Here is a 5,152-nt window from a genome sequence, read left to right on the forward strand (position 1 = left end):
GGTTTTGAAGGGGCGGGGGGTGGGAGGTTGGGGGAAACAGGTGGTGGGTATTGGAGAGGGCACGGATTGCATGGAGCACTGGGTGTGGTACAAAAACAATGAATACTGTTACGCTGAAAGTAAATTAAAAAATTTTAAAAAAAAAGAAAAAAGAAAACGTATCAAAAATAAATAAAAATTTTCTTCAAAAACAAAAAAAAAAAAAACAAAAATAGTTGGATCATGTTTTAAACCAAGCTGTTGAGTTTTTAAATCTAATTTATTTGACTTAAAAGTCTCTATTCATTGATTTTGTGAAAATAAAAACCATCCAAAATGAAACAACCAGTAGTCACTTGTTCAGAACTTTTTAAAATAAAGTCACCCATCGCTTGTATTTGATAGAGGCTCGAAGGCAGGCAGAAGAGTGAGAAAACTTTATAGTTAAAGAGGGAAAGCTTTAGCTGTGTTTTGATTGCAGGTTCTTGGCATGGAGAAGCTGGAGGTGGGGAGCAGGACATTCAGGTGATTGGTTTAGGAAACATATTTAACTTTGTCTGATTCACACTGTCTTGAAAATCAGGGCAGAGTTTAGGGACATGACAGTCAATGACCATTCTAGTTGTTTCTAGACTGATTGCTGTGGTTGTAGTTTGATTCCTTGACTAGTTACTGCAGAAGTTCTGGATCAGAATTTTACTGTCATGAATAATTTGGCCATTGTCAACTGGTATATTGACTGTCTAACTTTCAACCCCTTCCATGAATGCTAAGTACTTAGACTCATCAAAACCTTCAACCCTAGGGATTAAAATGCTTCATTTGTGTTAAAATTATATTTTATATAGTGGTATTGAAACTGAAAAATTATGATTAAGCAACTTGAAAAAATGCTATCACTGAAAGATATTTCAGAGAATTCTTGACCTTTCAAATTTGGGGCACTTCTCCATGCATATAAAATTATGTGTTATTTTATTTATTTATTATTGTATGGCTTAATATCACAAAAACTTGTTTTTGCCCAAGAAAAGTTTCCTTTATTCATTAACATTAAACTCACTAAATCAATCTCAAAATATTAAAATAATAATGATAATAATAATAAAATTAGAGTAAAAAATGTGTAGAGACTATCAAGAAGACTAAGAGCTGATTCTTTGAAAAGATCAACATAATTTTATAAGCCTGGACTTAATTTTTTTAAAGATTTATTTATTTACTTATTTGACAGAGAGAGGCCACAAGTAGGCTGAGAGGCAGGAAGAGAGAGAGGAAGGAAGAGAGGAAGGGAAGCAGGTTCCCTGCCGAGCAGAGCACCTGATGTGGGGCTCGATCTCAGGACCCCGGGATCATGATCTTAGCCGAAGGCAGAGGCTTAATCCACTGAAACACCCAGGCGCCCCTAAGCCTGGACTTATTAAGGAAAAAAAAGACATAAATTACCAAAATCAGAAATGAAGAGGTTATTACTAAAAATCCCCATGGGAAAATAAATGACAATAAAAAAAAGCCTACACCCACAATTGATAAAGTAGATGAAATGGACTGATTCCTTGAAAGTCACCATCTGCCTAAAACACCTAAGAAGAAATAGATGTTTTGAATCTATTAAGGTAATTGAATCAATAGTTAATGACTTTCTAAAACAGATAATACCAAGCTTATAACGAGCTCACCAATGAATTCTCCCAAGCATTAAAGGAAGAAATTATACAAATTATCTACAATCTTATTTACAATATGGAAGCAGAGGATATACTTTCCAACTCATGCTGTGTAGACAGCACTACATTAATAGTATAGCCAAGTACTTACAAGAAAATTATGGGCCAAATATCACATAAATGTTAGTGCAATATCTTCAAGAAAATTTGGTAATGTTGTATGCAAAGAATTATACACCACAACTAAGTTAGATATACAGCAGGTATGTCATGTTTGTTCAAGATTTAAAAGTCAATTAGTATAATCCATCAAATCAACTAGCTGAAATAGAAAGAAAATACATGATCATAACAAAAAATGTTTTAAAAGCTTTTGACAAAATACAATACCTGTTCATGATGAAAACCCTCTGTAAAATAAGAATAGAAAGTAACTTCTTATATTTTATGGAATATTACCAAAAAACATACAGGTAAATCCATGCTTAATGGTGAAGAACTTGAATCTTTCCTACTACAATCATGAAGAATGATACTTTAATGTCCCACCATTGGTTCTCAATATATTGGAAATCCTGGCTAATGCAAAAAAAAAAAAAGGTAATAATATACATACATATGTGGAAGAAAAGCTGTCTTAACTCACACCTGACATGAGCATCTATGTAGGAGATATGAAAGAATTAGGAAAACAATTCCTAGAACCAATAAACAGTTATAATACAGTTGCAGGATACAAGTTTACTGTTTTTAAAAAGGCACATCACTCTCCTATTTATTAGCAGCAAACATGTGGAATTTGGAGTTAAAAAATATCATTTATATTATATTACATTTCAACCAAAATAATAAAATATTTAGAAAATGAATCTAACAAAATATGTACAAGGTGTGGGAGCAAAACTAAAATATTCTGATGGCCAAAATCAAAGGAGGAATAAATAAATATTCCACTTTCAAGAATAGGGAGACTTAATGTTGTCAAAACATCAGTTCTTTGCAAATGGATACGTAAATTCAATGTAATCCAAATCAAAAACCCCACCAAGTTATTGTGCAGATCCTAATAAATTCATTCAAAACTTAATAAGGAAAAGGAGATGACACCTATTAGCTAAAAACCAATATTGAAGAAGAGCAAATTTGGAGAGCTGACCTTATCCAAGTTTAAGACAAATTATAAAATTTCAGTAATTTGGATGGCTTGCTGTTGATGAAAGAATAGATGGATTAATGGAACAGAATAGAAAGTCCAAAATAGGCCCAATTAAATATATTCAACGTGCCTTTGATAGAGGAGCAAAGGCAATATAAGAGACCAAAATAGACTTTTCAACAAATGTTGCAGGAGCCACAGGACATCCACATTTGAAAAGGAAAGGGAAGGGAAGGGGAGGAATGGAAGGAAGGAGGGAGAAAAAGGGAAGGAAGGAAGGAAGGAAGGAGGAAAGTGTGGAAGGAAAGCGAGGTCAACACAAAAATTAATTCCGAACATATTATAGGTGGATATAAAATGTGAAGCTATAAAATCCCTACAAGATAACATATGGGAAGATATTTATAATCTTAGATATAGGGATAGATTAGAAGCAGCACGACAGACATAACCCACAAAAGAAATAATTAATAAGCTAATCTTCATTATAGTAAAATTTGCACTGTTTGAGAGACAATATTAAAAAAAACGAGAAGCTATAGGTTTGAAAAAAATTGTAAAAGATGTATTTGAAAAAGGAGTAGTACCCAATATTCAAAGAAACTATAAAAAATGAACAACCCAATTTAAAAATGTCCAAAGATCTATAGAGATACCTACCGTAAAAAGATACAAAGATGGTAAATTTGTGTATGAAAAACGCTGCAGATTATAGGTCATCAGAAACATGCATATTAAAACAACAAAATACTAGTACTACACTCTTATTAGAATGGCTTAAAAACACAACACTGACAACACCAAAAGCTGAGAAAGAGGTAGAATAAAAATTCTCACTCATTGTATGGGAAATATAAAATGGTCCACCCACTTTGCAAGATAGTTTAGGAGTTTTTTTTCTTTCTTCCTTTTTTTTTTTTTTTTTTTAACTAAACATACTCTTATAATATGATCTGGAAATAGTGCTCCTTTGTTTTTTTGCAAATAAGTTGAAAACTTCTGTGTAAATAGTTTTGCTCATAATTGCCAAAACTTGAATTCAACTAAGGTATCCTTTAGCAATTGAATAAATACATAAATTTAGGTACATTTGGACAATGGAATAGAATTCAGTGTTTAGAAGAAATAAGCTGTGAAGACATGAGAAGACATGAAAGAACTTAAAATGTATGCTACCAAATGAAAAAAGCCATTCTGAAAAGTTCTAGAAAAAGCTAAACTATGGAGACCAAAAAGAGCACTAATTCCCAGAGACTAATTCCCAGAGATTCCCAAAGAAGGGAAGAATAGAAACAGCCCAGAGGATTTGGGATGCAGTGAAACTATTCTGTATGATACTAAAATGGTGGGTGCATGTTGTACATTTGTCAAGACTTACAGAATACGTAGCACCAACAAATGAACTGTAATTAAAATTGTGGCCTTGGAATATTAATGGCATGTCAGGGTAGGTACCTCTGTTGTAAAAAATGTACCACGGTGGTACAGGATGAAAACAGTGGTGGAGGTTATATGTGGGTGTGAATAGGCAGTGTGTGGGAATTCTGTTCTTAGTACTCAATTCAGCCATGAACCTAAAATTGCTCTATAAATAAAATCTATTAATTTTAAAAATATGAAGTAATGACCTGTGGCTTGGGCAGAGATTTTTTGGAAATAAATCATCTGTAATCCTAAAATACCTTATTTGACTCACTGAACTATGGCTCACACTCCATTTACATATTCTCCTTACCTTATTTTAACCAGGTACCTGATTTCCCTTTCAGGAGCTCCAGCTATTGTCAGTGCAGTGCCCTGCTTTGCTTTGGATGGTCAGCGGATTTTAAACTCTTTCCTAGATGGTACACTTTCCTCAGTGATTGGAGATAATGAAATGAAAGATCTGGTAGAATTTTTTGTCTTACTTGGTGGTAGCATGCTTTTGGCTGCCAACGTGACCCTGGTTACAGTACAGTAATGTTTGCACTCATCTGGGAGGATTTCTGAATTACAATATATTGCTATGTTGCAATATTTATAGCCATCAACACCTTACTAATTTGAAAGGTAATGTATCTCCTTAAAATTATATCTTAACCTATAACTCTGAGCTCTTCTTATACCCATGGTATCCAAACTGTGTGCTGGAGAATAAACAAAGTAAATAAAAACTGCAGTCATTGACTGCATGTTAGTTTTAAAAGGAGAATACATTTTAGATGCTTGTGGAACATTTTCTAAGCAATTATAGTACATGTGATACCATTATACATAACCAAATAGTGTGTTAAAGTGGTGTAAAGGAGAACAGAATTGGATAGAATTAATCAGGAAAAAAACATTTTGATAAAGCATCATTAATCAGAAT

At 33.1% G+C, this 5,152-nt stretch overlaps 1 pseudogene; it reads left to right on the forward strand.

Moving 5' to 3' along the window:
- LOC111140036 overlaps nucleotides 1–4,762 on the forward strand; it is a 141,079-nt pseudogene extending 136,317 nt beyond the window's left edge.
- The last annotated feature ends 390 nt before the right edge of the window (nucleotides 4,763–5,152 follow it).

Source organism: Enhydra lutris, unplaced genomic scaffold, assembly GCF_002288905.1.
Source record: "Enhydra lutris kenyoni isolate GAN:26980312 unplaced genomic scaffold, ASM228890v2 scaffoldscaffold146, whole genome shotgun sequence".
Lineage (NCBI taxonomy): Eukaryota > Metazoa > Chordata > Mammalia > Carnivora > Mustelidae > Enhydra > Enhydra lutris.